The sequence below is a fragment of the Pelophylax lessonae genome (assembly GCF_965119305.1).
Source record: "Pelophylax lessonae genome assembly, chromosome: 4".
Classification (NCBI taxonomy): domain Eukaryota; kingdom Metazoa; phylum Chordata; class Amphibia; order Anura; family Ranidae; genus Pelophylax; species Pelophylax lessonae.
This window is the reverse complement of record NC_138771.1, coordinates 7,819,680-7,844,278: the sequence shown is the minus strand read 5'-3', so window position 1 is coordinate 7,844,278 and position 24,599 is coordinate 7,819,680.

Here is a 24,599-nt window from a genome sequence, read left to right as displayed (position 1 = left end):
TACAAGTCTGGGAGGGGGGGGAGCAATATTGTGGCGCTTTTCCACTGCATGGAACCGAACGGTTCGGCTCGCTTTTGTGCTTTTCCACTGCTGGTACCGCATGGTACGGTGTTGGAACGGTTCGGTACGGTACGGCGGCGCTTTTCCACTACATGGAACCGAACGGTACGGCTCTCTAAAACAGTACCACTTCGATTGTGGTTCCAAGAGGTACCATACCCGGTACCATATCCCACAATCCTTTGCATGCAGTCACTACTAGCCACTGATTGGTCAGAGAATCGCTGTTATCCCACCCACTTAACTTTAGTACTACTTTAGTGGAAAAGCAAACCATACCAAACCGTTCCGAACCTTTCCAACACCGTACCATGCAGCAGTGGAAAAGCAAACCGGGCCAAGCAGGGCCAAGTAGGGCCGAGTAGAGCCGAGCCGGTACTTGCAGTGGAAAAGTGCCATTGCACTCTTTGAGTGAAGTTTTACTTTAAGTTTGCTTTATGGCCCAGAGTTATGAGTTGCAGGAAAAAGTGTTCCCAGTATCTGGAGAGATCCATCTGTGCCCCCCCGCCTCGCACATAAAACAGAAATAGCCATTTTGCAGGCTGGGGCAATATTTCAGCTCAGTAGAAGCCGGGGTATCTTTGTGGCATTAAGGTCATTGGATTAATGCAATGCTAATCGCTGGTAGATTGATATGCTGAATATGGGTTCAACCCAAAATAAAAAAATAAAATAGCTGCATCCACTTTGTATGTGTGACAGGTACACCTAATGCCCCCGGATTTAGTGCTGCTGACAGGTCAGATTGGCGCTGTCAAAAGTTAATTAGTTATGGTCTCTCGCTGTTGGCCCCACTTTCACGCAACGGGTTAAATATAAATTTGGCTGCCTCGCACCTGGTTGTAAAAGCTTTTCAATGTCCCCACAACTCATTAATCATCCTGTGACAGGCTGGAATTGGCTCGGGAAGTGTCCGCCTGAGATATTCACCTCCTCAGTCTAAATGACTGCATGACAAGTGGGGCTTTGAACTGGAGTTCTTACCAGACAAGGTGATAAAACAGAAGGACAGCTGTTCCATTCATTTAGCTGTAACAGCTTCTGCGCCATCGCAGGACTTCCAATAAAAAAAAAAAAAAGAGGTAGACGCAGGCCTGGATCCCGCTCAGCTACGGCCTCATGCAGAAATGTGCGCCGTCTAATCTCCATTTTTTACTCTCATTTGCAACCAATTCATTGTTCTTATATAATTAGTAGTCATATGAAAACCAAAAAAAAATTGAATGCGCTATGGAGTCTGTATATACCACACATACACTATATTACCAAAAGTATTGGGACGCCTGCCTTTACACACACATGAACTTTAATGGCATCCCAGACTTAGTCCGTAGGGTTCAATATTGAGTTGGCCCACCCTTTGCAGCTATAACAGCTTCAACTCTTCTGGGAAGGCTGTCCACAAGGTTTAGGAGTGTCTATGGGAATGTCTCACCATTCTTCCAGACGTGCATGCAGGGGCAGACTGGCAACTTTCAGCCCAGGGGGCAAATACAAACCAGAGGCACATGGTGCAGCGACTCAGCCCCCCTTCTACTTTCCCTCACCCAACCTCCCACTCTCCCAATCCTCCTCCTGACCCCCATTCCAAGCTGAAGCCCTGCTCCAGATACTCTCTACTTACCAGCTGAATCCGGGTTCCCAACCTGACCAGCAGGGGGAAGTTGGGGGCAGCTGGGACAGCTCAGTTGTGGCTGGCCAGAGCAGAAGAGTCTCCAGTGGGGCATGCAACCGGCCTCTGCTCAGGCACAGTGTACACCATCCTTGTTGGGGGGGGGGCCTGCACTTTTTCCCTGGCTTCAACCCACACTCAGTAGGTCAGCAGTGGGGACTTTTTACTTCTCTTCACCAGGAATCCTTTAGGCATGTCTGTGGAAGAAGCGGTGAAGCCTTTTTATGGGGCATTAGAGCGGCCCAGGGGGCAATTGCCCCCCGCCCCCTGGCCTAGTCCTCCCCTGAGCACATGTAGCACTTCCCCCTAGAGGACTGCTGGATATAACACTTTCTGGATTCCCCTGGGTTACCCGTAGCAACTGTTTGCAGAAACTTATAACTTTAAGTACTTGGCTCAGTCAATGATCAGTCCAGGGGTTGTTGTTTTTGTGGTTTTATTTAGAACTGGGATGGGAGAAGGGATGAGTGGGATTCTCCAAATGTTAACTATTCACAATGCTGAGGACATCTAACTTGAGAGTGTGGCAAGGCCGCTGCTTCATCCTGCCACTTGAATGAAGATGAGATAAGCGTTGCTATGATACTTTCTTCAGGGTACTCCCCTAGTACCCCCTTTCCCTCTGTGCTAGCTGACACCCGTCCACTGACTCTACACTCCGGAATGGTCCTGGGCAGACCCCTGGGCAAGTTCCTCTGTACTCACGGACTGTTTTTCCAGATTCACTATCGCCCCCAACTCCTGCAGTCAGCTTCTCCTGGACCTCTGGGTTCAGCCTCACATGCACTGGCTCACCAGGCCGACTGCCTGTGACCACCTGTTGCAGAAGAGGAGGCAGCCACCACCCTCCTTTTGGGACCTGGCTTCCCGCCCAAAGACCTCTGCCTCATGTGCCCATAGCTTCTTATACCCTGTTCCATAATGCACCACTTGTCTGTGCCAACCCACTGGGACAGTTACAAAAGCCTTTGTACCATTGGTCAGGTTTCCTCCAGCATCCACTGTGCCTCCCCATTGGAGCTGCTGGTTCAAAAAAAGGGGGGCTATGTGGGACTTTATATGAGGCAATGGCTGGGTAGGGTCATATACCTCCATCCTTGATACAGATAAAAAGGAGGGAAGTTTGGGACTTTAAATGAAGCACACAGCTATAAATGATGTAAAAAATCAATGTATAAAATGTTTATTGATACATATACATATATTGAGTCGTTTCAAAATACAATGAATAAATAGTATTGCTTATCAATCGCACATAGTACATATATATATACACTAAGACATATCGCCACACCATCGTGTTGTGGGTGTTATAAGTTGACCTAGACTTCGCTGTCAAGATGCATAGATGGGTAATGGTTGTATAAACAAGTAATACATCAGATAGTGGTAATTGCGTAGCATCGGAAAGGGCTCTACGCGTTTCATGGGTTCTTTCCACTCATCAGGAGCCGATGCAGGTTAAATAAACTTGTACCTGCAATAAAGTATATTTGTAGTCTAGTATTAAATGCAAAAAGAGGGGAAGAACAGTGAAAAGGGGGAGAGAAGCCTCCCCTGGTTACTCACAGGTCAGCTAAAGGTTCCAAATGAGGTGCTGGAAGCCGAAGACATGGTGGGGGGGACTCATCTCCAGGGAGTTGTGGCAGTGGCATGAAACCAACACAAACAAGGGTGGATGGACTACCATGGGAGTGGGGTCCCCATTAAAAATCAAAAATGGTGCTGAATGTGTCTGAAGGGACATTCTGTGGGGAATTGTCATTTTTATAGTTTATTTTTTTTTACTAGTAATGGCGGCGATCTGCGATTTTTTTTTTTTTTGCTGGACTGTGACATTGCGGCGGACAGATTGTACCCTAACTGACATTTTTGACACTTTTGGGGGGGACCAGTGACATTACTACAGTAATCAGTGCTATAAATATGCACTGTTACTGTAATAATGACACTGACAGGAAAGGGGCTAACATTGTTGGTGATCAATGGGTTAAATGTATGCCTCATGCTTACTGACGTGTGTGGGGGGAGGGGATTGTGTGACACAGGCACAGATCGCAGGTTCAGCTATGCTGAATCCTGTAATCTGTCCCTGCCTGTCACATAGGAGATCCGCCCGCTTTGTTTACACAAGCGGGCGGATTTCCTCACTCGATCCCCGACGATCGGGGAAGAGCAGCGGTGATCACCGCCTCTCCTCCCCTGGCCCGACTCCCGCTGTGTCTGAATACAGTGGGAGCGAGCCTCCGGTGGCGTGCGCGTGCCGCCGAGTGAGGGGAGAGTCTGGTGACTTAGATCTACGTCGCCAGACGATAACGAGCCACTTTGCCGCAGTACTGCTCAAGTGAGTGGTCGGCAAGTGGTTAATACCTCAAATTATGCTTTTCCATCCAGCAAGGCCAGGTTTCCACAAATCTCCGTGTTGATATGCCAATGTCTAGCTTCAACACCGTCTTTATTCCTGCAAGCCATTTGGCAATTGATGGTGAAGCTTCGGCTACAGATTTTCCTGCAAATAATTTTATAGCCACAAATAGTCATGTAACAGACTCCACATTCTAATCTCATGAGCATCTATATCTAGATATCCCAAGACACATGTAAGGGGCTGCATTCTAACCTTATGTGAAAGATCTGGTTAATAAAATTAATAATATCTAGCCAGTACCACACCAATTTGGGGCACCTCCAAAGTAAGTATATCAGGTCTCCCTGATCTCTCTAGCACTTATTAAAAGATTAGAAAATACTATGGGCCTGTGGTACCTACTGACAACCTTTGTGTGATCCATGCTAATTTTGGCACAACAGAATACATTTTTTTGTGAAAGGTGTTGGATATTTCCAGCCAGTTGCAATGGATCAATCAAAAAAAGAAAAGTAGTTATAATTTCATGCTGGTGTGTCCGTTGGTACACGTGTTGAACACCATATATAGCAGAGATTCTGCATGCATCCAAGACATTCCTAGTTCAGTCTTATTTCAGCCATTGTGGTCACTCTGCATTGAATGGGGGCATGCTGTGGTCACTCTGCAGTGAATGGGGGCACGCTGTGGTCACTCTGCATTGAATGGGGGCATACTATACTTTGATTACTGAAGGCCCCTTTCACACTTTTGTGACCTCAAAGTCATGCAATTTTTTGTCGCGTTTTTTGCCACAAAGCAATGCCTATTACATTTTTCTGTTTGCACCGTCTTCATTCCTGCAAGTCATTTGGCAATTGATGGTGGAGCTTGGGCTGCATATTTTCTTGCAAATAATTTTATAGCCACAAATAATAGTGATGTAACAGACTCCACATTCTGATCTCATGAGCATCTATATCTAGATATCCCAAGACACACATAAAGGGGGCTGCATTCCAACCTTATGTGAAAGATCTGGTTAATAAAATGAATAATATCTAGCCAGTACCACACCAATCTGGGGCACCTCCAAAGTACGTATATCAGGTCTCCCTGATCGCTCTAGCACTTATTAAAAAATTAGAAAATACTATGGGCCTGTGGAACCTACTGACAACCTTTGTGTGATCCATGCTAATTTTGGCACAACAGAATACATTTTTTTGTGAAAGGTGTTGGATATTTCCAGCCAGTTGCAATGGATCAATCAAAAAAAGAAAAGTAGTTATAATTTCATGCTGGTGTGTCCGTTGGTACACGTGTTGAACACCATATATAGCAGAGATTCTGCATGCATCCAAGACATTCCTAGTTCAGTTTTATTTCAGCCATTGTTGTCACTCCTGCTGATTGATCCATAGAAAGTCCTCAAAAATGATTGACAACATGAAGCTGAGGTGTGGGTGGAGGTCTCCTTGGTGATGTGGGTTGAATTCTTCTTGGAGGGGTGGGTGGCACATGATGGATCTCTCTGTTGGTCAACTGGCCCCGATGAGATGACAGATGTCTGTACATAGCGGAGTTCACCCAAATTTGAGTAATATGATAAATACAATTTCGGCTCAAATTCACCTTTAACCACTTTAGGACCGGAGGATTTTCCTGCTTTACATCCAGGCCACTTTTTGCAACTTGGCACTGCGTGACTTTAACTGACAATTGCGCGGTCGTGTGACGCTGTACCCAAACGAAATTTACGTCCTTTTTTTTCCCACAAACAGAGCTTTCTTTTGGTGGTATTTGATCACCTCTGCGATTTTTATTTTTTTGCAATATTAATAAAAAATAGAGCGACAATTTTGAAAAAATAACAATATTTTTCTACTTTGACAGTTAAAAAATATCCAATATATTACATTTTTGTCATATATTTAGGCCAAAATGTATTTAGCTACATGTCTTTGACAAAAAAAATTCTCAATGAGCGTATTTTTAACCACTTTAAGACCGGAAGATTTTACCCCATTCCTGACCAGGGGGTATTTTGCGATTCGTAACTGCGTGACTTTAACAGACAATTGCGCGGTCGTGCAACGCTGCACCCAAATTAAATTAATGTCTTTTTTCCCCCACAAACAGGGCTTTCCTTTGGTGGTATTTGATCACCTGTACAATTTTTACTCTTTGCGCTATAAACAAAAAAAGAGCGACAATTTTGAAAAAATAACAATATTTTTCACATTTTTTTATATGAAATTCCCCCCCAAAAAAATTTAAAAATCAAATTTTTTTAACATTTTAGGCCAATTTGTTTTCTGCTACATATGTTTGTTAAAAAAATCGCAATAAGCGTATTTTGATTGGTTTGCGCAAAAGTTATCGCAGCTACTAACTACGGGAAAGATTTTTGTCATTTTTATTGTTTTTTTTTTTTTTAACGAATAATGGCGGCGATCTGCGATTTTTTTTTTTTTTTTGCGGGACTGCGACATTGCGGCGGAAAGATCGGACCCTTGACTGACATTTTTGTCACTTTTGGGGGTACCAGTGACATTACTACAGTAATATATAGCTATAAATATGCACTGTTAATGTAATAATGACACTGGCAGGGAAGGGGTTAACTCTATTGGTGATTAAGGGGTTAAATGTATGCCTGGTGCTTACTGACGTGTGTGGGGGGAGGGGATTGTGTGGCACAGACACAGATTGCAGGTTGAGCTATGCTGAATCCTGTGATCTGTCCCTGGCTGTCACATAGGAGACCCGCCCGCTTTGTTTACACAAGTGGGCGGATTTCCTCACTCGATCCCCAACGATCGGGGAAGAGCGGAGGTGATCACCACCTCTCCTCCCCTGGCCCGACTCCCGCTGTGTCTGAATACAGAGGGAGTGAGGCTCCGGCGGCGCGCGCGCGCCGCCCACTAGAGGGGAAGTCCAGCGACGTAGACTTACGTCGCTGGAGGGAATCGAGCCACTTTGCCGCAGTACGCTCAAAGTAAACCTGTCTAATCGTCCTAGGAGGTAGGAGTGTGAGAGGTATCCGTCACCTGAGCTAAAGTAAACCTATCACAATCCTAGGGAATTAGAGAAGAGCATATGAAGGAAAACACAAAAGAAGAGTTTGCTTTTAGCATAAAAACAAGTCAAAATGGTTAGTAGATCCAGAACTAAATACAGCTAAAATCTTAAGCAAATCTTGAATTTGTCTTAAAGTATAAATAAAGGCAAAACTTTTTTTTCTTTTAATTTTGGATAAAGCAGGGAGGGATTAGACTCCCTGTCAGTTTTTATTGCTGTTTGTGCCCCCGTTAAGGAGATTCACGCTCTCTGTTTGACCTGTTTACCATTATCATTGAAAGTAAAAATAAAATAAAATCCCAAATTTTGGGTTGTCCCTAGAAAAGTACTAGAGGGCAGACCAATGGGGACACTAGTACTGGTGACCTGGGGGCCCCCCGAGGAATTCCTTTAATTTTCAGGGATTTCTGCTCACTTCCTGTTTGGCTATGGGACAGGAAGTGAAGGGAAATCTTTGCAATTTGACACAGATGGTGAAATAAAATCTGACAGGGGTTATAACCATCCCTTGATCTATCCAAAATAAAAAATAAAGGTTTAGCCTAAAGTTCTACTTTAGGATTCATGTTTTCTACTGTCTATGCTCACCTTATGAGCCTACCCATTGGGTCTTCATTTTAATTGGTGGTCTAAATAACTAATATGAAGCATCAAAAGATAGGAGAGGTGGGGTCAAGCTAAGTTTTTTACAGGAACAATTGAAACCCGCATTTAATTTCAGCTGCTTTTATCTCTGGGCCTACAGATTTTTACTTGCAAAGATTGTTACAGGTCCAGTATAAATTCTTGTAGGACAGAAGAATGGAGCACAAAACACATATACAGTACATATTGTTTTAAGACATCAGCCACACTTTATTACACCTCCCAACTTTTTGAGATGGGAATGAGGGACACCTATTAGCAAAAGTACGAAGGCATAGGACACACCCCCGTTACGCCCCCTTAAAGGAGAATTATACAAAAAATATTGATTAGTTAAACCCACAAGTACCTAATTTTACCACTATTATTCCTTTATATTGGCTTTTTAAATTTTCAATTGCAACAATTTAGAAATTGTATGAAAGGTTTAGCACTGGGAAACACTTTTTGAAAGATAAAAAGTGCATTTTATATACAACTATATAGATCAGACCAAAATGAGGGACAAATAAGGAGGAATGAGGAACGGAGGGACTTTGTTCCAAATCAGGGACAGTCCCTCAAAATCAGGGACAGTTGGGAGCTATGGTAACGTCATCTCATAAAGAGTGTAAATGCAGCCCTCCAATGTATTAATTAGCTTTTGGGATTGATGTCTACATTTTTATTTATCTTCCAATAGTCAAGTTTCAAATTTGACTTCCATTTTATCACCATATCTAGTAGTAGTTGGTCACGTTCAACTGGACTTGTTCTGTAATGTTGAAGACTTTTCGTAGCTTGAAGATGCAAACTGAGGAAATGGTTTGGACAAGCTGTGAAATGTCTTCAACAATACAGAACAAGTCCAGTTGAATGTGAGCAACTACTACTAGATATAAAACAAACAAAAAAGCAGCGCTCAGAAGATAGTCCAAAATTCTCCAGTGAGGCAGGACATAAACTTTGAAGAGAGAAAGATGGATCCACCACCAGGAAAGAGACACACACTGACTCTTACCGAATCCAGATAACTGCTGGGATTAGCAACAGTCTCACACGCTTGTGCAATCACACGGATCTATAAGTCCAGGATCCTTAAGCTCATAGAGAGGGACTCCACCAATGTATGTGTATAAACACAAAAAATGATCATTGAGCAAGCAATGCTGAAACTGATTTATTAGGTATAAAAGCAAGCTAAGCCCAAAGTACTCACAATCAGATCAAATATTGAGCAGGGTTGAAAAGATGAAAATGTTTCAGACCAAAAAGAGGGCCGACCTCAAGCTGGACATCTGCATCACGTGGCTAGGCTCCTTCCCGACGTGTTTCGTCATGCTGACATCATCAGGGGAGTGGCCAGGTAACAAAACCCCTATCCAATTTATAGGGGCATCAGTAAAAACATCAAAAACTGATGGCACTTGATAATACACCCAAACAACTATAGGGTGTGAGAACAACCTAATCCAATGAATGATCTAATCAAATATAATAAAAACTATCAGTAAAAACTTCAAATACGAAGAGAAAATCGAGTTGAATGCAGGGCCGGGACCAGAAGTGATGCACGTCTCACAAACCAGAAGTAGTCACTCCGCATTCCGGAAACAACCGGAAGCGGATATGACGTTCATGCGTTCCACTGCCGATCCGGAAGTCATACTGTGAAGTCATACATGTCTTCAACAATAAAGAACAAGTCCAGTTGAATGTGACCAACTACTACTAGATATACCATGTTCTGGAGAAATTAGATCCTTCAAAGTATTACAATATAACCTTGTTAAAGCAAGAGCTACATACATGTATCATTCCATCACAATTAAAAAAAACAAGCGTAATTCTTCATTTAAGAACAGCAAATGTAATTTCTTTATGTCCTAGTGGCTAACTGTATATCTAAATCCCCAGGTGTCCTCCAGAGATGTAGCCTAAAGGCCATGAAGCTGTTCCGCAGAAGTTGGAATAAATAGTTTAATGGGACAATGTTCTTTAAGGGGTACCTTCTAGAGGTTCAGTGGTTACTCTTGCTAGGATTGATCATAAAGAGTATTGGTTGTCAACCTGTTGGATTCTGGAAGCCTCAAATGTAGACCCTGCCCAATCTGATGACCTCCCCATAATAAAAGTTCTGATTGCCTTCCCATAATGAAATGTAATTAAAGTATTAAAACTCAGGTCTTGTAGCAATAAAACACAAGGGCTGTGACCTTCACAAGCACCATATGTCTGTGAATCACCAAAAAGCTCCAGCTGGGTAGGAACAGGACGGAGGGGGCAGGTCAGCCTTTGGAGCTAACAGAAAATTTTAAAACTGGCATCTTACAACATCCTGGGATTTGGTACACAACTGGTGATGGAGGGGTCATAAATAGGTAGTGGCAGTCATCTTTATGTTACTGACACCTTATTTTAAAGGTAAATTATTGGCATAAATTAGGCTGGCATGTTTGTAACAATAATTGGTGTGGCTTACCTCCAGGAATAAAGCCATTTGTAATGATTATTTAGGCCTGAAACTACTTTTTAATTTTTCCCCTGTCAGCAGGTGACCACTTTTTGAGTAAGCTGCTGAGTGTACCCAGCTTAGTCATTATGATATGTACAGAAGTATTGAACTATACAGTAAAACTCAGCCTATTAGAGGCCGGTGTAGAGCAAAAAGGTAAAAAGATACAACGATATTGATAAGTCTCAACCCTGGTCATTGACTCGTTTCAGTCCTTGTTTCTACTACACCTTATAGGAGATGTAGTCCAATGTCCAGTCCAGTGAGATGTAGTCCAGTGTCCAGTCCAGTGAGAAGTAGTCTAGTGACCAGTCCAGTTAGATGTAGTTCAGTGACCAGTCCATTCAGATGAAGTCTAGTGACCAGTCTAGTCAGAAGAAGTGCAGTGACCAGTCTAGTGAGATGTAGTCCAACGACCATTCCACTGAGATATAGTCCAGTGACCAGTCCAGTGAAATTAAGTCCAGTGACTAGTCCAGTAAGATGTAGTCCAGTGACTAGTCCAATAGGATGAAGTCAAGTGACCAGTCCAGTGAGATGTAGTCCAGTTACTAGTCCCGTGAGAAGTAGTCCAATGACCAGTCCAGTGAGATGTTGTCCAGTGACCAGTCCAGAGAGGTGTAGTCTTATGACCAGTCCAGAGAGATGTAGTCCAATGACCAGTCCAGTGAGATGTAGCCAAGGGACCAGTCCATAGAGGTGAAGTCCAATGACCAGTCCAGTCATATGTAGTCCAGTGACTAGTCCAGTAAGATGTAGTCCAGTGACCAGTCCAATAGGATGAAGTCAAGTGACCAGTCCAGTCAGATGTAGTCCAGTTACTAGTCCAGTGAGATGTAGTCCAATGACCAGTCCAGTGAGATGTTGTCCAGTGATCAGTCCAATAGGATGAAGTCAGGACTCCAGTGACCAGTCCAGTGAGATGTTGTCCAGTGATCAGTCCAATAGGATGAAGTCCAGTGTCCAGTCCCGTGAGATGTAGTCCAGTGACCAGTCCAATAGGATGAAGTCCAGTGACCAGTCCAGTGAGATGTAGTCCAGTGACCAGTCCAATAGGATGAAGTCCAGTGACCAGTCCAGTGAGATGTAGTCCAATGATCACTCCAGTGAGATGAAGTCTGCCGCGGCGCCATTGACTATCACCTCATCATTTTTTCATTCATCATTTTTTATTCTTCTATGTCATCTATTTTCACCCCTCTTTCCCCAGTTTTTGCCACTTGCCATGCCCTGCTTGTCCGCATTTCTGTGCCCCCACAGCTCCTGGCAGAGCTGTACTTCCAGCCATACCCAGCCATTTATATCAGCATGTACCAGTAGACTTGAGATGCAGTGTAAGTTGACGAGGTTTGGTTTTTCTTCTCCATTTTCATACTATATAATTTTGATATTCCTTGTTATATATACATATATCTTTTACAGAGATACACCCTCACTTGCCCCTGATGAAGTGGAATACAGTCCACAGAAACGCGTCGGGCCTTCTTTGGTGCAATCCGGTGATATGTATTAACAGCCATATTCCACCACTGTTTGCGCAATTGTGCGACTTTATTAACGCATTTCAGCTCACATCTACAATGTCTGTTATTCAACATAACAATTTTTCTTTCAATTCCTGTTATATGCGATGTTCTTGTCATCATAATAAACATGTTTTACATTTTAATTGGCCGTGTCACACGTCTCATTCAAAGTCTCAAACCCCCCCCCCCTCTTTTTTATTCAAATTAGGGATGGAGGTGCTTGGTTCATTCTCAGACGCCTCATTCAAAGTCCCGACCTCCCCTTTTTTATTTCATACAATTATTTTAAAGTTTCACTTTAAGCATTTAATAAATCACTACTCCCGGGTGCACTGATTTAAAAAAATACATATATTTTTTGCATTGGTGCATGTTCCCCAGGGCAGTGCCCCCCTTCTATGCTTTGATGCTTTATTGCCTATTAGCCCAGAAAATGGGCATATTTAATTTTACAGATCAGACTCCCAATGATTTCAGTGGGGTTTCGGGTTCGGCATCTGAACTTGTTTGAAGTTTGACAAACTCTGCTCGAACTGCACCCATCCCAGTTCAGCTCATCCCTACTGCTGACTTTTACTTTTTTCAACCCTGGGTGAAGTTCATCTTAATGCATTTTTGGATTTTTCTTTCGGACTTTTCTACTTCCTAGAGGTGATCTGCCCCATGCCGTTACACCGCTCCTTCATGCCACCTGTGTTCACCAATCAATAGGCCATAGGGAGCCATCGGTCTTTTATGTGTAAGCCCCTCACTTGTCTATGTGCCATTATTAAATTCCTGTGCTTTGCATAATTTCCTTTTTTCTTCGCTCACCACCACATGTAATAACGTCCCTGTAGAGATCATTGGTTATATTTCCTCTACGCAATCTCTTTTAGATCCGCTCGGTAGATTTATTTTGTCATCTGAAGGAAACATTGGCCGTTTCCTGTGTGGAAAGCCTTGATTAGAGGGAAAAAAAAATAGCATTTCCACCGAGTTTCATTTCACTAATGCATTAAGCGAAATTCCCGCCGCGTGTTGGAAAGAGTTGACAGAGAAAAAAAAATATAATGTGGTCTCGAAAAAACGACGGGGGCAAGGCAACAAAAGGCAACCAGTCGTCTCATTGATCGCGCCTAATGGTGGGTCGCTTACAAACAAATCCGATCGCCCCCCCCCCTTTTTTTTTTTTCGACTGAAGCCCAAACGCCGGGGTAGAAACAAGCTCGGCGGTGGAACTGCGAGCACCAGGTTTTAAATCTCAGAACTATCACAAAGAGCCGACAGATCTGTGTTTCCTAACAGCCTTAACAGCACCAAAAAATCCTGCTGTCAGCACTAGCTGTGCATCCTAAATTAGACCTGGGTATGGAAGCGGTGGAGAATTAATACCGAAGTGACCTTTCATACAGTAGCTCCATACATCACGGCTGCACTAAATAACACAAGCTGTTTTGCTTAGCTGTGTGCAATGATTTACATTGCTCAGCACTCTTTAAAAAAAGGAGAGAGCTGGGATATCAGAGGCACAGCCAGGCGCACGGTTTAAGGGCAGGAAATCAAACAAAATAAGGTTAGAAGGGGGTGACCCGTGGCCATTGATGGTTTCCAAACAGAAACGTGTTTTTGCAGAAATAAATATTTCCTTTTTGGGTATGCAAATATGTTTTTCTTCTTAGTTTCGGGATAGTTTGTGCTGGCTTTGGGTTGATGTTAGCCTAAAGCCCTTGGTATGAAACAGTAGGTGGCTTTGAAGGTTGAATGGAGGCCAATGAAATGCCGGGCCAACCAGCCCTTCACAATAATAGCTTTGCTTTTTGTGGCTTTGCTGTTCTGGAACACTTAGCCTATTATTGGTAAGAAGTTGAAGTATTTCATACAGGGCTCGTATTCATTAATTATATGATGCTCCAGCTCTTTGGCCAGTTAATGCTAGGGGCCCTTTCACACGGAGCTGCTCTGCTCCCGATCTGTTCATGGATCCCCTTCTGAATTGGAGATGAATGGGATGCATGTCAGTTTGTGACCTCCGTGCCCGTTCAGCCTCAGTCCACCTTTTAAGAGCGGACGTCTTTGGACCTATGATGACTCTATGGGTGGCTGGATGTAAACAGACTTGTCCATATTCACCAGGCTATGTCAGATCCGGTATGTTCAGGTCTGGAAAAAACAAAAAGACTCCGTTTTTTTTCTCCCTCTTTTTTTCCAGACCTTTGCAGATTCGCAGGTAGGCTGATATAAATGGATATAAGTTCAGAGTGCCATACTTTGCCTGTCTCTGCACCCCATCTGTCTCTGTACTCCGCCTGTCTCTGTACTCCGCCTGTCTCTGTACATCATCTTTCTCTGTATTCCGCCTGTCTTTGTACTCTGCCTGTCTCTGTACTTTGCCTGTCTCTGTACTCCGCCTGTCTTTGTACTCCGCCTATCTCTGTGCTCCACCTATCTCTGTGCTCCACCTGTCTCTGTACTTTGCCTGTCTCTGTACTCCGCCTGTCTCTGTACTCCGCCTGTCTTTGTACTCCGCCTGTCTTTGTACTCCGCCTGTCTCTGTACTCCGCCTGTCTTTGTACTCCGCCTATCTCTGTGCTCCACCTGTCTCTGTACTCCGCCTGTCTTTGTACTCCGCCTGTCTCTGTACTCTGCCTGTTTCAGTACTCTGCCTGTCTCTGTACTCCGCCTGTCTCTGTACTTTGCCTGTCTCTGTACCTCATCTTTCTCTGTACTCCACCTGTCTCTGTAACTCATCTTTCTCTGTACTCCATCAATTTCTGTACTCTGGACTCTGCTTGTCTCTATACTCCATCTGTCTCTGTACTCCATCTATCCCTGTACTCTGTACTCCGCCTGTCTCTGTATACCCCATGTCTCTGTATCCCATCTATCTCTGTACTCCGCCTGTCTCTGTATCCTATCTACCTCTGTACTACATCTATCTCTGTACTCCACCTGTCTCTGTACTCCCCCTATCTCTGTACTCCATCTATCCCTGTACTCTGTACTCCACCTGTCTCTGTACTCCCCATGTCTCTGTATCCCATGTATCTCTGTACTCCGAGAAAAACAAGAACAATAAAAACTTGGGACTTTATATGAGGTGTGACCATCTACTAATGTAAGGGTAAAATTGAGTAAAAGAAATCTCTGTATCTCTGTACTCCATCTACAGTATCTCTGTACTATGCCTGTCTCTGTACTCAATCTATCTCTGCACTCCATCTGTCTCTGTACTCAATCTATCTCTGTACTCCATCTGTCTCTGTACTCTGCCTGTCTCTGTACTCTGCCTGTCTCTGTACTCCATCTGTCTCTTTACTCCATCTGTCTCTGTACACTGCCTGACTCTGTACTCTGCCTGACTCTGTACTCCATCTATCTCTGTACGCCATCTGTTTCTGTACTCCATCTATCTCTGTACTCAATCTGTCTCTACTCTGTCTATCTCTGTACTCCATTTGTTCCTGTACTCCATCTGTCTCTGTACTCGCCTATCTCTGTACTCTGTACTCCACCTGTCTCTTTACTCCATTTATTTCTGTACTCTATCTGTCTCTGTACTCTGCCTATCTCTGTACCGCGCCTGTCTCTGTACTCCACCTGTCTGTGTACTCCACCTGTCTCTGTACACCATCTGTCTCTGTACTCCATCTGTCTCTGTACTCCGACTGTCTCTGTACTCCGACTGTCTCTGTACTCCGCCTGTGTCTGTACTCTGCCTATCTCTGTACTCCACCTTCCTGATTTCTCTGTGCTCATGGTTTGCCTCATATTACTTGTATTCTGTGGCTGACTACTCATATACTGATCCCGGATTCATGTACTGTTTTTGCTTGCCTGCTACCTGCCCTGACTTTGGCTCATTTTCTGAATCAGGGACCCTCTGGGTTTAGACACTGTGCCCTGGGGAACCCCAAGTTGGCTTTCTACAAGGGCTACCTTAGGAACCTGACACCTGTCCCTGCACTCTGGCTTTCTCTCTATGGCAACTTACAATTGGTCTTAATTACTTCCAGTTGATGCAGCCGTAACACCGCTTTGTAAAAGTGGCGCTATTTAGAACTTCCTAAACCTTTCATGTTTAAAAAGCTATTGAAAAAGATGACAGAGCTTTTTTTTATCTCTTACAGAACTTTTTAAAGGGCCATACCACCAAAAAAGTGTTGTAGGTGCGTTATTGAATTCCTCCCATAGCGTTTGCTCACACCAACTTCTGACTTCTGTCCCTCTGTAAGCCGATAAAAATACCCAGATGGCAGCTTCTACCCACTTACTCTTCCACCCTCTTCAGACAAGAGTATCTCTTTTCAGCCTAGCTCCTTACAGGCATCTGCTTCAACTGTAAATTGGTTTTGAGAGCCCTCAACACATGGCGCAACCTGAGGCCAGCCATTGTCACACATTGCATACTCCCAATGGAAGAGCCCCAGGGGAAAAGGTTCTGGAAAGGTGCTCCCTATAATCTCCTCAGACCATATTTTTAAACATCATCAGTGCCAAACCTGGATGCCAGGGCCTTAAATAGGCTCCACCTGAGCCAAGATGGCTGCCAGAGTCACATGGGGTGGTAGAATCCAACCTGATTGCTTCTCCAGTGACCAAGGAAACCATAGAGGAACTGTGTTGCTCTTGACTTCCTCTCCCTCTACAGGGCCGCTGAGCGCCACCTGCAGTGAATAAAGTAGACTGCACCTGCCTACAATCAGCTTGGGCTGGTTACAGCCTAGCAAAAGCACATTGTAAGTTTATACAGAGACACAACTGCATAAGGTAGCGTCAACACTAGAGATGAGCTTGGGATTGGTCATCACTGAACTAATATGGCCATATTAGGTCAATGTCACCGACCTTGTAGGCGAGCCCCAGGCCCGACCTTGTAGGCGAGCCCCAGGCATGGAGAGACCATAATTGGTGTTTTTCCCAGCCAATGGTGGCTTCTCCAACATCTCCATTTTTATTTTGTCCTCTGAAAGGAACATTGGCTGTTTCCTGTACACTCAGTGAAAATACACCTCATTTTCCTTTCACTGAGTTCCACTTGCGTGGCGAAAGTTGCTCAGTAAAATAGGCACAAATGATTGAAAAAACATCTTCCTCCAGATTTCTGGCTCTGGTACAGGCTGAGCCGCTGCAGAAAACGGCAAAGAACTTTGAATTTCTTTATCAAACATAATGGCCTTTGCTGTGAAAGAACTTATAGAGGATCTAAACCTTAGCGCTCTGAAAAGCTGAACCTCCAAGCAGATATCAGAGACACAGGTGACACACAGCTCTGGATTTATTATTATATCATTAAATGTAGTTTTTGATGCAAACAGTATATGTAGCTGAATCTTATTTGGTATCGGCCTCTTGCAGTCTATGTACAGCAGAGCTCAGACTGGGATAGGAAGAAGAAGCACAAAAAGCCAATGATGTACCGTATTTTTCGCCGTATAAGACGCACTTTTTCTTCCCCAAAACTGGGGGGGAAAAGTTGGTGCGTCTTATACGGCAAATACACATTTTGCCTGCTGACGTCGCAATGGGGGCGGTGCCAGTGCGTGCATCAGTCACGCACCGTCACTGCCCGATCTCCTTCCCGCCGGACCGATTGGAAGACCGAGAGAGCCGACGTCAAAGAAGACAGCAGAGGACGAGAGGCGCAGCGCCGTGGACGGTTCCTGGAATCCCGCCGCCGTCAGAAGAAGAGGACGAGAGGAGCAGCGCCGTGGACGTCTCACAGGCAGCCCAGGAGAGCAGGTAAGTGATTGAACCCGACCTGTGCCATGCCTGTACCACCACCTGTGCCATGCCTGTACCACCACCTGTGCCATGCCTAAACCACCACCTGTGCCATGCCTAAACCACCCCCTGTGCCATGCCTATACCCTCACCTGTGCCATGCCTATACCCTCACCTGTGCCATGCCTGTACCATCACCTGTGCCATGCCTATACCCTCACCTGTGCCATGCCTATACCCTCACCTGTGCCATGCCTGTACCATCACCTGTGCCATGCCTAAACCACCACCTGTGCCATGCCTAAAACATCACCTGTGCCATGCCTAAAACATCACCTGTGCCATGCCTATACCCTCACCTGTGCCATGCCTGTACCATCACCTGTGCCATGCCTATACCATCACCTGTGCCATGCCTATACCATCACCTGTGCCATGCCTATACCCTCACCTGTGCCATGCCTATACCCTCACCTGTGCCATGCCTGTACCATCACCTGTGCCATGCCTATACCATCACCTGTGCCATGCCTGTACCATCACCTGTGCCATGCCTATACCCTCACCTGTGCCATGCCTGTACCATGCCTATACCATCACCTGTGCCATGCCTATATTATCACCTGTGCCATGCCTATACCCTCACCTGTTGATATAAAATATTTTACTGCAGTATTTGGTTCAGAATCTTTTTTTTTCTAGATTTTCCTCCTTTAAAATTGGGTGCGTCTTATATGCTGGTGCGTCTTATACGGTGAAAAATACGGTACTTATATTGGAAGTTCAACAGCATGTACTATACACTCCAAACTATAGATGGCGCTGTAGTGATATACTAGCCTCTGTGTGTTTATATATGCTTGTTTATTCTGCACATGAAGGACGTTGTTTTTTCTCTCTGCTCTCTCCTGTAATGCTGTTCTCACACCTGTAATGCTGTTCTCACACATGTAAGTGATTTCTAGTAAGAAATTTCCCGCTATCCTGGCAGGCCAGTCTGGCCCCACGAACAAGCAGCATTCTGGTAGCAGAAGAAAGCAGAGTGACAGAGAGATGAGCTCATCAGGGTGCTTCTTCTCCTTTCACCATCCAGTGCCAGGCTGGGGGCGGGGACAAGTCCATTAAATGTTACTTCTAAACCAGCTACCTAGAACAATTGATTGTTTTTTTTTTAGCTTTGGCTAAATGGGCAGCATTAGAACCTCAGTCAATTTTTTATTGCTACAAAAATGTAAATTAAAGTGTCATACCACTGCTAAAAGGTCCGGATAGGACTGTATTCCAGTAAAGATCAGGGGGACACTCAAAAGAGTATCCAATGCATTTCAGTGGTTCAAAAAACCGCCTCTTCATCAGGACTTGAGATTACATGGACATTAAGTAAATTGGACCTTTAATGATGTTTCCACCAAAATTCCTCTACATTTCTCTCTGCAAAGAATATATAACCTATAGAGGGCACCACCTAGTGGCCAAGCTGGGAATTGTGCTAACACCCCCTTACAGGTATGTCAGAATAAAACTGTATCTAAAAAATTTGCTTCTGTTTCCCAGCAAAAAAAAAATGCAGCACACTAATTATCTGAATACCAAATAAAACATATATCTATGTAAGTAGGAGCGCTTCCTCAATTAATAATTTTTTTTAAATAATAATTTTAATAAAACAAATTTATAATAATTAATTAAATGAACTAAATAAAAGTGCTTGTGCCATTGAAAGTTTATCAAAATTAATAAATGTTGTGTTAAATATGCAAAATATCTTTCAATTAGTGCAAAGAACAAATAACAGGTAAGACCTCATCTGGAATATGCAGTTCAGTTTTGGGCTCCATGTCACAAAAAGGATATCGGGGAACTGGAGAAAGTGCAGAGAAGGGCAACCAAACTGATAAGAGGCATGGAGGAGCTCAGCTATGAGGAGAGATTAGAGGAACTGAATTTATTCTCTCTTGAGAAGAGGAGATTAAGGGGGGATATGATCACCATGTATAAATACATAAGGGGGGGAGGGGGGTATGATCACCATGTATAAATACATAAGGGGGATATGATCTCCATGTATAAATACATAGGGGGGGATATGATCACCATGTATAAATAGATAAGGGGGGGTATGATCTTTATGTGTAAATACATAAGGGGGGATATGATCACCATGTATAAATAGATAAGGGGGGGTATGATCTTCATGTGTAAATACATAAGGGGGGATATGATCACCATGTATAAATACATAAGGGGGGATATGATCACCATGTATAAATGCATAAGGGGGGGGGGATATGATCTCCATGTATAAATGCATAAGGGGGGGGATATGATCTCCATGTATAAATACATAAGGGGGGATATGATCACCATGTATAAATGCATAAGGGGGGGTATGATCTCCATGTATAAATACATAAGGGGGGATATGATCACCATGTATAAATACATAAGGGGGGGATATGATCTCCATGTATAAATACATAAGGGGGGATATGATCTCCATGTATAAATACATAAGGGGGGATATGATCTCCATGTATAAATACATAAGGGGGGGGGGGATATGATCTCCATGTATAAACATAGAAACATAGAATGTGTCGGCAGATAAGAACCATTTGGCCCATCTAGTCTGCCCAATATATCTGAATCCTATGAATAGTCCCTGGCCCCATCTTGTATGAAGGATAGCCTTATGCCTATCCCATGCATGCTTAAACTCCTTCACTGTATTTGCAGCTACCACTTCTGCAGGAAGGTTATTCCATGCATCCACTACTCTCTCAGTAAAGTAATACTTCCTCATATTACTTTTAAACCTTTGCCCCTCTAATTTAAAACTGTGTCCTCTTGTGGTAGTTTTTCTTCTTTTAAATATGCTCTCCTCCTTTACCGAGTTGATTCCCTTTATGTATTTAAATGTTTCTATCATATCCCCTCTGTCTCTTCTTTCTTCCAAGCTATACATGTTAAGGTCCTTTATCCTTTCCTGGTAAGTTTTTTCCTGCAATCCATGTACTAGTTTAGTAGCTCTTCTCTGAACTCTCTCTAGAGTATCTATATCCTTCTGGAGATATGGCCTCCAGTACTGCGCACAATACTCCAAGTGAGGTCTCACCAGTGTTCTGTACAGCGGCATAAGCACTTCTCTCTTTCTACTGCTTATACCTCTCCCTATACATCCAAGCATTCTGCTGGCATTTCGTGCTGCTCTATTACATTGTCCTCCCACCTTTAAGTCTTCTGAAATAATTACTCCTAAATCCCTTTCCTCAGATACTGAGGTCAGGACTGTGTCAAATATTCTATATTCTGCCCTTGGGCAGAATACATAAGGGGGGATATGATCTCCATGTATAAATACATAAGGGGGGATATGATCTCCATGTATAAATATATAAGGGGGGATATGATCTCCATGTATAAATATATAAGGGGGGATATGATCTCCATGTATAAATACATAAGGGGGGGATATGATCTCCATGTATAAATATATAAGGGGGGATATGATCTCCATGTATAAATATATAAGGGGGGATATGATCTCCATGTATAAATACATAAGGGGGGGATATGATCTCCATGTATAAATACATAAGGGGGGGATATGATCTCCACGTATAAATACATAAGGGGGGATATGATCTCCATGTATAAATACATAAGGGGGGATATGATCTCCATGTATAAATACATAAGGGGGGGATATGATCATCATGTATAAATACATAAGGGGGGATATGATCTCCATGTATAAATACATAAGGGGGGATATGATCATCATGTATAAATACATAAGGGGGGATATGATCACCATGTATAAATACATAAGGGGGGGATATGATCTCCATGTATAAATACATAAGGGGGGATATGATCATCATGTTCATCATGTATAAATACATAAGGGGGGATATGATCACCATGTATCAAACATTCCCACAGACACACTTCTAAACCTTGTGGACAGCCTTCCCAGAAGTGAATATGTTATTTTTCCTATTTCACATCTTTCAAGGTTGAATTTCACTAAATACAATTTTCTTCTACAATGTATCTCCTTATAAAACAAAATGACTAAATTACATGAGAGCTTTCACTCTCCGACTTAAAAGATAAGTGCACCTTACTGTCCACTTATCCTGTTTTAACTATAGAAAATCAAACATTAGCATGCACTTGAAACTGAAGATGTCATGGGCCAACACATACTATATTGTCAAAAGTATTGGGACGCCTGCCTTTACACACACACATGAACTTTAATGGCATCCCAGTCTTAGTCCGTAGGGTTCAATATTGAGTTGGCCCACCCTTTGCAGCTATAACAGCTTCAACTCTTCTGGGAAGGCTGTCCACAAGGTTTAGGAGTGTGTCTATGGGAATGTTTGATACATGGTGATCATATCCCCCTTATGTATTTATACATGATGATCATATCCCCCCCTTATGTATTTATACATGGAGATCATATCCCCCTTATGTATTTATACATGATGATCATATCCCCCCCTTATGTATTTATACATGGAGATCATATCCCCCCTTATGTATTTATACATGGAGATCATATCCCCCCTTATGTATTTATACATGGAGATCATATCCCCCTTATGTATTTATACATGGAGATCATATCCCCCCTTATGTATTTATACATGGAGATCATATCCCCCTTATGTATTTATACATGGTGATCATATCCCCCCTTAAGCAAGGTCCATAAAGACATGGATGAATGAGTTTTGGGTGGAGGAACTTGACTGGTCTGCACATATTCCTGACATCAACCCGATAGAACACCTTTGGGAGGAATTAGAGTGGAGACTGTGAGCCAGGCCTTCTCTCCAACATCAGTGCCTGACCTCACAAATGCGCTTCTGGAAGAATGGTGACACATTCCCATAGACACTCCTAAACCTTGTGGACAGCCTTCCCAGAAGAGTTGAAGCTGTTATAGATGCAAAGGGTGGGCCAACTCAATATTGAACCCTACAGACTACGACTGGGATGCCATTAAAGTTCATGTGTGTGTGTGTAAAGGCAGGTGTAATGGAACCGCGACCCACACTGTGTTTGTGGGCTTCCGTCAGTATATGGCTTCCTCCAGTCTTGAACATAGGTATCAGATATTCTAGCCCCCCCCCCCCCCATACAAAACTTGACGGAACTCAGCTTGAAGAGAACTGGAACCTTTATTGAACAACTCACACTGAATATATACAGGATGGACTTTCCCCTCCTGATCAGATTACCCCACCAGGTCAGGTGCCTGGTTACATTATCATATGCAGATGAAATTGTGTACAGAAATAGAACTAACCTGAACTAATTATCTAGCCATCTGGACAGAAACTACATGTGAGTTCATTAACAATTAACAATGGGACAGACAGGCTTAATAGAAAATACATCACACCTTAATACACAGACAATAGGAAGAGACCACCAGTAACAGACTGTCCGTCTTTGACATTAAAGAACATGGAACAGAGGCAAATGTGATTAGCTCTTTCACTGAATATGTTCAGAATCAAACAGATCAAGAATAGTCTTCATATATTTCTTGAGTTATATGGTTGATAAATATTACTGTCCCATTTGAAGTAATCCAAACCATATTCTCAGTGTCCATTAAGTACCTGTCCATTTCCTTGGTCACCCTGTGTCCCTAATAGACACATAAGAGGGGCCTAGGGGGCTGAGAGAGGGATTTCCCAACCTCTCTAAGGTAAGCTGTGTTCCATGGGCCCCCCAACCAAAGTGACTCCTGTCACAGCAGGCGTCCCAATACTTTTTACAATATAGTGTATTGACGATAGAACAGTAACCAAAAGCCTGATTGACCCATCTGAGTGTAGGCTCAGGGGTTCTACAGGAACGGGTGCACACCCTGGTGGGGGGCACAGGTGCTGAATTTGTGGAAGCATGGAGCACTCTTTATTGAAGAAAACACATCACACCTTAATACTCAGACAATAGGAAGAGACCACCAGTAACAGACTGTCCATCTTTTACATCGAAGAACATGGAACAGAAGCCAATGAGATTAGCTTTTTCATTGAATATGTTCAATCAAACAGGCCAGGAATAGTCTTCATATATTTCTTGAGATATATGGTTGATAAATATTACTGTTTAGACGATAGAACAGTAAACCTGATAGACCCATCCGAGTGTAGGCTCAGGGGGTCTACAGGAATGGGTGATTGCACACCCTGGTGGGGGGCACAGGTGCTAAATTTGTGGAAGCACGGAGCACTTTTTATTGAAGATTTTATAACGAAGGTCACTACAGCACTTGTCCCCTATGGGTTTTTTGCATACCTTGAACCCTACAGACTAAGACTGGGATGCCATTAAAGTTCACGTTGGTGTAAAGGCAGGCGTCCCAATACTTTTGACAATATAGTGTAGGTTGGCCTGTGAAATCTTCAGTTTCAAGTGGGTGCTAATGTTCAATTTTCCATAGCTAAAACAGGAGAAGTGGACATTAAGGTGCACTTATCTTTTAGGTCGGAGAGTAATTTAGTCATTTTGTTTTATGAAGAGATACATTGTAGAAGGAAATTGTATTTAGCGAAATTCTTTTCAATAATAATAAAGTTTCCCATTAAGCACTTCTGCTGACAGCTGTGCGGTGCGGAGTCTCCCGGCTCAGTATATACAGTACGGGATCGCCGCGCACTTACTGTAACTCGTTTTCTATTTATTTAACTGACTTGTATTTGTTCTGTCTGCGCCGTGACGCCCTGCGTATATCACATGGCACTCTATAAATAAATACATCATGCAGCCAGTATTTTACCAGGTGCAAATGGATTTTCGCACACGACAAAACGTTTAGGACAATTTACTTTCAGCAAGAAGGCGCTAATTAGTTCCCCGCGATCCCACAATCAATAGGAGTTCATTTTTTTTTTTTAGTAAATCTAAGCCATGTATCCTTTGACACGAGCGCATCATTAGGTGCGCTGACAGCGGGCGGCGGCGGACTTGGTCTTCAGAAATACGTCAGTGTTGCTCTTTCTGATTTCTGCAGCCCATTGATTTCTCCGCTTGATTGGC